This window comes from Urtica dioica, chromosome 9 (genome assembly GCF_054948205.1).
Source record: "Urtica dioica subsp. dioica isolate 48M chromosome 9, U.dioica_male_clone48M_v1_H2, whole genome shotgun sequence".
NCBI classification, from domain to species: Eukaryota; Viridiplantae; Streptophyta; class Magnoliopsida; order Rosales; family Urticaceae; genus Urtica; species Urtica dioica.
This window is the reverse complement of record NC_142764.1, coordinates 6631899-6644950: the sequence shown is the minus strand read 5'-3', so window position 1 is coordinate 6644950 and position 13052 is coordinate 6631899.

Here is a 13052-nt window from a genome sequence, read left to right as displayed (position 1 = left end):
GAAATGCAATGTATATCACCTCATGCTTTGTTCCTTGGAGTGTGAATAAATGAACTGGCCAGTGTCCAAATTGAGTCCTGACTCTTTTGGATGAAACAATGTGACTTGTTAGCTCCTCGTCAATACATTGTTTCTGACTTATTCACAAGCGATAAAAGAGTTGAGGAAATAACAGCTAGAAGGGTAAAATGGTAATTTTGTAAATCCCGACTAGCTGATGATATTCATAAACACTGATAATATTCTGTGGATCCACTCATTACAATTAGGTTGAATTCTTGAGTAGAAAATAAATTCATTTGAACCGAGAGATTTTCAGTGTCAACTCTTTAGTGGAGTCAGTTGACATTAAGCTAAACTTGGAAAAGGTTTTGTGAAGTTTTGAGTCCAATTTTTCAGCTCAAGCTTTGTTCATTTGGATCCATGAGGTCACTGTCACGAATCACATCGAGTAGGAGTCGTTAAAATGGAAGCTAAGTCAAAACAAGAACGAAAATTGTCAAAAGGGTATTTTTGTCTTTTGAGACATAGGATGAAATGAATGTCAATAAATTTTTTGACATGGTCATTTGATGACAAGTAACACTCGGCCAAAATTAGATTTATTCGGCCTTGTGGATTAATTTCATTTCATAAGAATTTTATTGAAAATTCTTAATGGGCCTTTTTCATGTTGTCATGAACAAATGGAAAAGCTTCTAGAAGCCTTTTCTAGATGGTTTAGGCGCCCAACATACCCAAAGAAAGAGAGAATATTTTGTGCATAAATGTATCATGATACTTGCCAAAAGAAAAAGAGGAAACAAATTTCCGACACATGCATAGGGAATTTCGGCCAAGAGGAATCAAGGGAGAAGCAAATAAAAGAGGAAACAAATCCAAGGACTTGCTTGGCAAGTCTTGGCCGTGTACGTCATGAAAGAAAATGGGAAATTGGCTCATCAATATGTGATATTCTATGGAAGAGGAAACTACCTTATTGAATTTGAGACCTCTCCTATAAATAGGAGCCTCATTCCACACATTTCATTCATCCAAGTTTAAGAGATTTGAGAGACTCTCTCTCTAGAACTTGGCCGATCCTCTCTCTCTCTCTCTCTAGTTGATTTTCGGTTTTTGTTTTGGCACCTAGGTCCTCATTTGACCGGTGTTTAGCTCTGCGACTTCAAGACTCGTTCTTAAGTCGTAGTGTTTAAAAATGCCCATACACTAATTCCTTTTCTCTCGAGTGATTTAGTGATAGAAACTTTCGTGGTTGCTCGAGTTGCCGAGGAAGGAAGAGAGACGTGCTGCGATGGGAGACGAACGTTGCAACCTTTTTCCAAAAGCTTCTCAACGTTCAAGCGTCTAAAAGGGTTAGTAATCTTTTATGCTCATATTAGTTTTTATTTACATGTGCTTGCTCTTTGTCTAGGTTAGTAAAAACTGTTTTACTTGTAAAAGAAAATTTTTAAAATTCCGCCACTTACCGAAGCGTTAAACTTTTTCTTAAACCCTAGATCAATTCCAACAAATAGATGAGCCTTGTGTTTACAAGTTAATAAACGAGGGCAAAGTTGTGTTTCTGGTATTGTATGTCGATGATAAATTACTCATAGGCAATGATGTGGGTATATTATCTGAGGTTAAAATCTAGCTAGCAAATCAATTTGATATGAAGGATCTAGGACAAACCGCATACATTCTGGGGATTCAAATCTTTCGAGATCGGAAGAACCGCACTTTGTTGCCCTCTCAAGCATCTTATATTGATAAGGTGATAGATCGCTTCTTGATGCAAGACTCCAAGAAGGGCCAAACACCCTTCAGGCATGGAGTCTCACTCTCTAAGGACCAGTCTCCCAAGACTGCACAAGAGATTGAGGACATGAGAAAAATTCCTTACACCTCAGCCGTAGGAAGTCTCATGTATGCTATGCTTTGCATCAGGCCAGATATCTGCTTCGCATTAGGCGTAGATTTCTGTTAACCATGTTCTTAAGTATCTTCGGAGAACTAGGAACTTGATGCTTACATCCTAAATGGTGGATCTGTTGTTTGGAGGAGTATCACGTAATCTTGCATTGCTGACTCCACAATGGAAGCAGAATATGTGGCTGCTTGTGAAGCATCCAAAGAGGCTGTATGGCTTAGAAAATTCCGTAAGTATTTGGAAGTCGTTCCAAAATGTGAGGAGCCCATGACACTTTATTGTGATAACAGTGGAGCTGTCGCTAACTCAAAGAACCTCAAAGCCATAAGCTCTATAAGCATATTGAGAGGAAATACCATTTGATTCAAGAGATCGTGCAGCTCGGAGACGTGAAGGTGAAGAAGATCTCGACGGTGGACAACCTGACAGATCCATTTACTAAGGCTTTATCCACAAGGTCTTCGACTAGCATTGGGAGGGATTAGGCATGAAGGACTACTCACATCTTCTTTGAGTGAAGTGGGAGTTTGTTGGCATTGGTGCCCACAAGAAGAGTAGTAGTCATAACTTATATACATTTGATGTAATAAAGTCTTACGAAGACTCTTGCTTGTAACTGCTGAATAATTAATAAAGAGTTGAAACTTTAATTTATTCTTCCTTGTTTGTTTGAAGCTTTATGATAAACCTTAGTCTTTAGTCCTTAAACAAACCGAACAACAAATGAAGAGTCAAATATAGATTTGCATGAACAAAGTCTTCATGGTTTGCTTAAAATAGCATATTCACAATCTAAGGATCAAAGGGCTATTGATCTCAGTATGATTACTAGGAGAATCTATGATGTCTGGTTATGAGACATGGAGAGTTGGAGACTCTATAGTTCTTCATATGTATCTTCTGAAGATAATGAATTGACTAGTGCACTTCTAGAGACATTGTAAGAACAAACCATTTAACCTCTTTTGTCTCAGAGTCACTACGAATGAATTGCATCATGCTTACCTTAATCCTGAAATGAGACATGTCATTTCATAGCTTACGTATTCTCCTTTGAGAAAGTCAGAGTTCTAGATTCACTATGGAAGATTCATGTACAAGATTTCTGAAATGCAATGTATATCACCTCATGCTTTGTGCCTTGGAATGTGAATAAATGAACTGGCCAGTGTCCAAATGGAGTCATGACTCTTTTGGATGAATCAATGTGACTTGTTAGCTCCTCGTTTATACATTGTTTCTAACTTATTCACAAGCAACAAATGAGTTGAGAAAATAATAACTAGAAGGGTAAAATGGTAATTTTGTAAATCCCATCTTGTTGATGATATTCATGAAAGGTAAACATAGATAATATTCAATGGATCCACTCATCACAACTAAGTAGAATTCTTGAGTAGAAAATATATTCATTTGAACCGAGAGATTTCAAGGTCAACTCTTTAGTGGAGTCAGTTGACAATAAGCTAGAACTTGGAAAAGGTTTGTGAACTTTTTAGTCCAAGTATGCTAGCTCAAGCTTTGTTCATTTGGATCCATGAGGTAACTACCACAAGTCATTTGAGTAGGATTAGTTAAATTCGAAGCTAAGTCAAAACAAGTTCACATGTTGAACTAGAAAAATTTAACGAAAATTGTCTAAAGAGTAATTTTGTCCATTAGGATATAAGATGGTATGAATGCCAATAAATAAGTCTTTTTTTACATTGTCATATGATGACAATGAATTAAGTCACACCGCAAACATTAGTGTATTGGGCCTTGAGGATTGAATTTCATTTCATTAAATTTTATGTGAAAATTCTACATGGGCTTTTCTTATATTATCATGAACAAATAAAGAAACACCTAGAAGCATGTTCTAGAAGCTCTAATTTCGTGCACCATCAAGAGAGAAAGGGAAATTGTTTTGTGCATTGATGTATGAAGATAATTGCCAAAAGGAAAAAGAGAAAACAAATTAATAGCATGATGCTATGTAAAGTTGGCGGCCAAGCTAAGTAGAAAGAGGGAAACTATTTCCAACCTTGGTGTTTTGATAGGAATGGGCAATAAAGATTGTGCTCATGAATATTTGATAATCAATAGAAAAGAGGAAACTACCTCTTCAAGGAAATCTCTCATCCTATAAATACCACACCTCATTCGCAATGTTGAATACACAAGTTTTAGAGATTGAGAGCTTTTCTCTCTAGCCTTGCCACCCCCCATCTCTGTCTCTCTCTCTCTCTCTCTCTCTCTCTCTTTCTTTCTCTCTCTCTCTCTCTCTCTCTCTCTCTCTCTCTCTCTCTCTCTCTCTTTTGTTTTGGCACCAAGGTCCTCATTAGACCTAGCGTTTTGTACTAGCTCTTTGGCTCTAAGACTAGTTCCTGAGTCATGTGTTTAATAGTGGCCACACACTAAATCTTAACCAAACTCGTAAGATTCTAGTGGTAGAAACGTTCGTGGTTTTTCACAGGTTCAAGAAGACTCGAGGGAGGCAAGCTTAGTGGGGAGACGAGCGATTCGACCTTTCCAAAAGCTTCTCAACGCTCAAGCTTCAATCAACGTTGGTACCTAGTGAAAACTCAAAGTAGTTTTAAATTTTAAATTATACGCTCATGCCCTTTGTCTAAGTAGTAAAATCGTTTAACATGTTTTTCAAGAAATTTTTATATTTCGCCGCTTGCTAGAAGCGATAATCTTTCCTCAATCCTAGATCTATTCCAACAAATGGTATCAGAGCTATGGTAAAAGTTTAAGTATGTGCATGTAGTTTAAACTATGAGTTTGAAAATCGTTTTCTTAATTTTACTTGGGTAATGAATTTGCTAGAATTGTTTTTTAGATTTTTTTTAATTTATTGCTCGTGCCTTTAAATTAAAATGCATGTTGATTTTCTACACTATTGGGATGATATTAAAACACATTTGAATCAGTTCTAAAAGTTTTTAATTATTTCATAATCAAAATCACGTTTTGATAAGTTTGAGAAATTTCGGGTAATTTCATGAACAAGTAATATCGTCTTGCTTACTTTGTTTATTTACTCGTTTGTTTTATGTTTGTTGTTTTATACTTTTGTTCTATACTAATACCTTGTTAGTAAGACACATTTAAAAGACTTAACAACTCAATAAAACGTTCCGTTACACCCAAATCTTTTGCACTTAAGTCACCGGCCGAATTTTTGTCCAGAATTTATTGAGCTTAAGAAGGGGCATATCTCTCTGCTCGAAAATTTGATTTGAATGGTTCTTGAACCAAATTAAATTCCTGTGAGTCTACTTTCCAAAACAGTTGGAATTAGCTCAATTGGACATTGGAGTCACCGTCTACGACATTTTTACTCCGAGGTGTTCTCCTAAATATTCTAGAATATATTATTTCTTTTTATTGTGTTCACACTAATGGATTTAATCTCAGCTCTTGGATCTCATCTCATGAATCCTATTTTTTTCTCTCATCCATAAGATCAGTATCTAGGATTTTATTTTATATGATAATATAAAATATTTTATTTTTTGAGAGAATATAGGAAAATATTTCTCCTATATATTCAGTTAAATATGAGGAGAGAATATAGGACACTAACTAATTTCCTATATTTTCTCTCATTTATTTTAGGAATAAATAAAGAAAATAAACTGGTATCAAACTAGTATAAAAAATCGCCCACCTCCTGGTAGGAAGGTAGCGAATTTTTTCTTCAGCTCAAGGCCCGGCCCAAAAATCCAAAATTATTTATTTAATTGATCTAACAATAAATAAATTACTTATTAATTGATTATTTACTTGATCCAACAATAAATAAACAATTATACTATAAATAGTTATTTAATTCCGCAAATACCAGTTTTTCAGAATTAATGCTGTCAATCATAATTATAGCAAGCAAGTGAGACTATATTAATGAAACCATTATTATATGAGCATTCTTATCCGCCTTTATCGAAGCCGAATCGGGGACTCTTGACCTAGTATTTGAAGCTTAACAAACTCGATCAAAAGACGAAACAATCTTTTCTCTTTTACATATCGTTTTGTCTAATCTTAGTCAGTACTCCACCGTGTAAGCCAAGATTGAACTCTCCCATAATACTAGAAATATATTTTCTCATCGTGACGAGTATCCACTGATTTAGTCAGTACGTGATCATGACCCTCCAGGTTCAACCCGTATCGAGAGAGGTCAATTTGTTCATTTATACATTTCTCGTTACATATGTATCCTAAGCACAGTTGCTTCCCCAGTGAAAGATTATTCCAAACGTAAACCAACTTCGGAAGTGCTAGCAATCTATTGGTTCTGGAATCTACCCTTGGGTGAGAGAACATTTACCTTCTTTCAGGAAGGCTGGATTCTGTATCTGTAAATCACTTTCTTCTATGATCATGTCCCAACTTTCCAAAATACCTATTTAGTCAGCGTTTCATTAGCCTTTAACGTAGTGAATCAAAGAACCCGGTAACATGACCTAGAAGTCCATGATTACTTCAGGATTTAGATCAAGTGTCACTGTGACCATCATAAGCGACCTTGGCTAGTGCGTCGTAACGGTCGTTAAACGACACATCTATTTAAACCAAAGTCTGTCTGGGTCGTACACTTACCAAAAGTGTAGAATGCTCCCACTGAGTTATCAACCTTCACTCATGTTCTACATATATGATTTTAGATAAGGCTTTCCAGACGCATATCAGTCATTGACCTTGTTTTAGTTCACCGCCCGAACTCGGATGCGCAACATGCGACTCAGTTTGATACGGAGACTACGGATGATAGTTGTTATTGATTTTGAATTTTATCAGACATCAACCCACTAATCATATTATACTAATAAAGTAACTTCTTATCTTATTTAGTAATCATCATTTTCTAGTGGGAAATATTCCTAACACGTACGACCATGGTGGTGGTTAAAGGTTGGCCATACAGCTATTGTGGTGTTAAGATTTAGCTGTATAGTATGTTGGATGGGCGTACGACCAAGGTGGTGTTAAGAACTGGTCGTATGGAATGTTAGATGGTCATATGGACAAGGTGGCGCGGCCTTCGGAATAGGCGTACGACCATGGTAGGGTAGAGGGTGGCCGTAAGGCCTGGTCAGGTGATCGTACGACCATAGGTAATGTCAGCCTTGTCGTATGCTAGGTTGACCATGTTAAGAATTCTTGCCCACGAGAAGATGCTTTTGTAAATTCTCGCTGAAATATTAATAAAGTTTTGACATTTGTAAGTTATTTGAATCGAAATCGTTATTTCTTATATATTAAGATTTATCAAACGTTCATCAACCCATAGTCACTGTATCGAACTGAGTCACATGCACGATATCTGAGCTTGGGCGGTAAGCTAAAACTGCTCGATGATTGGTTTATGCATGGGTAGCTGAATATGAAATTATATATGTGGAATACAAGTAAAGGTTGATCGGTTAGTGGGAGCATTTTATACTTGTGGTAAATGTAAGACCCGGACACGTCTTGGATGTAGATGTGTCATTTAAGGACCGTTACGACACTCTTACCGAGGTCACAAATGATGGTCACAACGAGACTTGATCTAAATCCTGAAGCGATCATGGACACTTGATCCTATTACCGCACTCTTTGATTCATTCGCTAAAAGGCCACTATCATGCTAATCACAACTTATGTCTTGGGAGTTACAGAACATGGTTCGAGTGGGAAGTGATTTACAAATATTGAATCTAGCCTTCCTGAAAGAAGATAAATATTCTCTCACATAAGATTTGATTTCAGAACCGATAGATTGTGCGCACTTCCTGCCAAACAAATATGTAGGAAGCTCGAGAGAGCACAATTACCCCCTCTTTCAAAACTCCCATAAATTTTTCTGTATTGCCTATCACAAAATCAAACTAAGTTCATTTCGTTACTTAGTAGATTATCTTTTGGCCACTAATTAACCCTTCGGCAACCTCAGCGCGCTATAAGCCGAGCTCGTTTGCTCTCACTCCTCTAAGAGTAGTTCATACGCGCTCGCATATCTAAGAATATGAGCAAGAAAGGCTTCTGAGAATGGTTGCTCAGTTGTCAGGGGAGGGCTCAAACAAATTGTAGCGATAACATCGGCATCACGGTTTGCCATTGTTCCAAACTGGTCCACGATCTTGGGCACATACTGGTCATGATTCGCATTTAGAACAAAAGTCTCACTGTTGTCAATGGTGCCCACAAGAAGAGTTGTAGTGTGTATTTATGTAAATTTGATGTCATATAGTCTTACGAAGACTCTTGCTTGTAACTGCTTATTTATTAATAAAAGTTGAAACGTTCATTCAATCTTCCTTGTCTGAAGCTTTATGATAAAACCTTAGTCTTTTAGTCCATAAACAAACTTAACAACTTTCGAAGAGACAAATGTAGATTTGCATGAACAAACTCTTCGTAGTTTGCTTAAAACGATATATTCGCAATCTAAGGGTCAAAAGACTATTGACCCCAGTATGATTGTTAGAAGAATCTATGATGTCTGGTTATGAGGCATTGAGAGTTGGAGACTCTATAGTTCTTCTAGGTATCTTCCGAAGGTACTGAATTGACCAGTGCACTTCTAGAGACAAGATAAGAACAAACCATTTAACCTCTTATCTCTCGAAGTCACTACGTATGAATTTCATCGTGCTTACCTTAATCCTGAAATGAGACATGTAAATTCACACCTTAGTATTCTCATTTGAGAAAGTCAGAGTTCGGACTCACTATGTGATTCCGAACAAGGCCTATTGGTGAAGTACTAAGTTGTGAGAATGTCATGAGTAACTTTGTGAAGATCTCATAGATATGGAATTCATGTACAAGATTGCTGAAATGCAATGTATATCACCTCATGCTTTGTTCCTTGGAGTGTGAATAAATGAACTGGCCAGTGTCCAAATTGAGTCCTGACTCTTTTGGATGAAACAATGTGACTTGTTAGCTCCTCGTCAATACATTGCTTCTAACTTATTCACAAGCGACAAAGGAGTTGAGGAAATAACAGCTAGAAGGGTAAAATGGTAATTTTGTATATCCCAACTAGCTGATGATATTCATGAAGGGTAAACACTGATAATATTCTGTGGATCCACTCATTACAATTAGGTTGAATTCTTGAGTAGAAAATAAATTCATTTGAACCGAGAAATTTTCAGTGTCAACTCTTTAGTGGAGTCAGTTGACATTAAGCTAAACTTGGAAAAGGTTTTGTGAACTTTTGAGTCCAAGTGTTTAGCTCAAGCTTTGTTCATTTGGATCCATGAGGTCACTGTCACGAATCACATCGATTAGGAATAGTTAAACTGGAAGCTAAGTCAAAACAAGAACGAAAATTGTCAAAAGGGTATTTTTGTCTTTTGAGACATAGCATGAAATGAATGTCAATAAATTTTTTGACAAGGTCATTTGATGACTTATTAACACTCGGCCATGACTTGATCATTGGGCCTTGTGGATTAATTTCATTTCATAAGAATTTTATTGAAAATCCTTAATGAGCTTTTTTCATGTTGTCATGAACAAATGGAAAAGCTTCTAGAAGGCTTTTCTAGAATGAATATAGGCGCCCAACATACCCATAGGAAGAAATAATATTTTGTGCATAAATGTATCAAGATACTTGCCAAAAGAAAAAGAGGAAATAAATTTGCATATGGATGCATAAGGGATTCGGCCAAGAGAGAGTCAAAGGCAAGGCATGGAACAAAATAGGAAACAAATCCAAGGCTTAATGAAGCCTATGTTGGCCGAGTATCTCAAGAGAAAAAAGAGGAAATTGGCTCATGAATATGTGATATTCTATAGTAGAGGAAACTACCTTATTGAAAGTGAGACCTCTCCTATAAATAGGAGCCTTATTCCTCACATTTTATTCATCCAAAGTTTTAGAGATTGAGAGCTTCTCTCTCTAGACTTGGCCGATCCTCTCTCTCTCTCTATTCAATTTCGTTTTATTGTTTCAGCACCTAGGTCCTCATTTGACCTAGAGTTTAGCTCTGCGACTTCAAGACTCGTTCTCAAGTCGTAGTGTTTAAAAGTGCCCACTCACTAATTCCTTTTTTCTCGAGTGATTTAGTGATAGAAACTTTCGTTGTTGCTCGAGTTAACGAGGAAAGAAAGAGAGACGTGCTGCGAGGGAGACGAACGTTTTCAACCTTCCGAAGGTTCATCAACGTTCAAGCTTCAAAAGAGGTTAGTAAATTTATTATGCTCATATTAGTTTTATTTACATGTGCTTGCACTTTGTCTAGGTTAGTAAAAACTGTTTTACTTGAAAAGAAAACTTTTAAAATTCCGCCGCTTAACGAAGCGTTAAACTTTTTTTTAAACCCTAGATCAATTCCAACAAATGGTATCAGAGCTATGGACAAAGATATGCATGTACATGTATTTAAAATTATGAGCTTGAAAATCGTTTTTGAAAGTTTACTAATTTTGTGACAAGTTAGGATTGTTATATTAGATTTTTTTAATTTATTGCTCTTGCCTTTAAATTAAAAATCATGTTGATTTTCTATGAGTTTGGGATGTTATTAAAACACATTAGAATCAGTTCTAAAAGTTTTTAATTTTTTATATTGAAAAACGTGTTTTTAAGTTTGAGAAAATTTCGAGTAAATTTTGTGACTAATTTTCTTGTCTTACTAGTTTCTTTTATTTACTTGAATCGTTTTATGCTTGTTGTTATTTATTTTATACCATGTTATTACCTTGCTAATAAAACACAAATAAAAGCTTTAACAACCTCCTAAAACGTTCCGTTACACTCGATTCTTTTTCGCACCTAAAAAGACCGAACTTTAATTATTTCTTTTTCTTCGAGCTAGAATAAAACCCGCAGTAAGAGTGGCATAACTCTCTGCTCAGAAATCTAAATTTAATGATTCTTGAATCAAATTAAATCTCTGTCTGTCCTCTGTCCAATGCCACCAGTTTCAGATCAAAAGGACATCGGAGCCGCCAGATATGGCTATTTTACTCCGAGCTGCGCGGCTGGTCCGAAAGTCCAGTTTTTTAGAATTCCGGACTTTCAGCCCCACTACCATGAGTTATAGAACTCTAATGAGAAAAATTTCTTGAGCCAAAATGTTTTTCATAAGATTATAAACATGATGTGTAAGATTAAAATGTTTTGATTTTTGAAAGTTTAATTGAAATTGAATTTTTACAAAACTAGTTTGAATTTTGAAAAACCGTTTTCGCTTTCAAACTTGAAAAATATTTTGTCATCTAAATCAAATAAATTTTCAAAATGTTTTCAAAACTATATCTATATCACATATGTTCAAAATCTATATGCTCTTGAAAATTTTGAGTGAGAGGTCTCTTTGTAGACAAGCCGAAAAATAAAAAAGATGTGTAATCTCAAACTTTCAAGTGTTCGAGTGAGTTGAAGTTCACACTTCCCTCATGCACTTTCCCGAAATAGAAAATAGGAAAAGATCCGAGTATGTCCCTTGTGCCTTTATACACTAACACTACTCTGAACATGAAGATCTAGGATTCTTTTCTAGTTGTCCGCTCTATCGCTCTATAACTAGGAAAACCGTTTCCGAACTTATAAGAGTCGATAAACCAAGTCCAAAAACTAAGTGGGAGGGTTATACTTGTTGTTTGTAAGCCACGATCCCCAACACTAATGAAAGAAGCAATTAATGTGGGACTAAGAGCCGCTCTTGCGACCTTTTCTTAAATGGGAGTACTCCAAGGCGTTTTTGCTTCGATCATTGCTCAATGAGTTACGTCCGAGAGTGAGACGATGATGACAAGGCCTCCCCTTGGGGGATTGTTTTTCAAAGTTGACCTTTTGGACTAAGTGGTTGGTTGCACACTTAGGCTCAATCCCTAGTAATCCTCCCTTGAGGCTCTGCGAAAGGATGTGAGTGATCAAACCAATTTAAAAGGTGGCTAGTCAAAATTGATGTATTGACATCTTGGCTAAGCATTAATGATGTGTCATTTACTTATAAAAATTTATCAGATAAGAATATTTCAAGTAATTAAATATAGTAAATAAAACAAGTAACTTACAAATTATGACTTCGCGAAGTCCGTCATCCACGATCCCTTAGCGTCATAGTATTTGTTGTCGCTGTTTTTCGGACAACTATTTAGAAGCCCCAAACGGTTCGAATCAAGGCCGGACCAAGTGATCGCGTTCAGGCTTGAGCGTGTTGGACTCGGTGTCCCGAGTCCTCCCTTAGCTGTGATTGGTGTTTGCTTCGTCCGTCGTTCGTCCTGCAAGAGAAGGTAACGATGAACTACAAAGGGGAAACAAAGGGGTTGCCTCTGTTTACCTCTCCGACGCTCAACATTAGTAGGGTTGAGGTAGATTGTAGAGGGTTTGAGTGTTTAGAGGCCGAGACTCGAGAGAAACGAGTGAGGTACGAGTTCGACAGCGTTTCAGTTCAAATTCGGATTACCTGAACCAGGGGAAGGACCCCCGGTATTTATAGGCGACCAAGGGGTGTTTTGGGCATCCCTTGGCCGAAGGCCGGCTCTGAGCCGGCCATGGAGGCGAAGGTCGGCCCTGGGTCGGCCGTGGAGGCGAAGGACGGCCTTGGGTCGGCCGTGGAGACGAATGCCGGCCCTGGGTCGGCCGTGGAGGCGAAGGCCGTCGTGGGTCGGCCGTGGAGGCGAAGGCCGGCCCTGGGTCGGCCGTGGAGGCGAAGGCTGGCCATGGGTCGGCCGTGCAGGCAAAGGCCGGCCCTGCGTCGGCCGTGGAGGCGAAGGCCGGCCCTGGGTCGGCCGTGGAGGCGAAGGCCGGCCCTGGGTCGGCCGTGGAGGCGAAGGCCGGCCCTGGGTCGTCCGTGGAGGCGAAGGCCGGCCCTGGGTCGGCCATGGAGGCGAAGGCCGACCCTGGGTCTGCCGTGTGCCGGGGTAATCCTAGGACGGCCGCTATTGCGGCAGTCGCCGCTTTACCGGGCCGAGACGGACCGGTAACATTAGCCCCCCGAGTTTATCATCGAGTGTAAGTCGCGTGGTAAACTCAAAGTTTGTCGTCGGCCCATCGGAGTAGCCCGTCGCCGAGAGGTATGTTCCGACGGCTTTTAATATTATTATTATTTTTTTTGTCGATCACTTTAGCCTCGTTATTTGCGCCCATGTACCCCATTGACCGCCTATCGGGGTGTGGGACCATTGAAGATGACTTGCT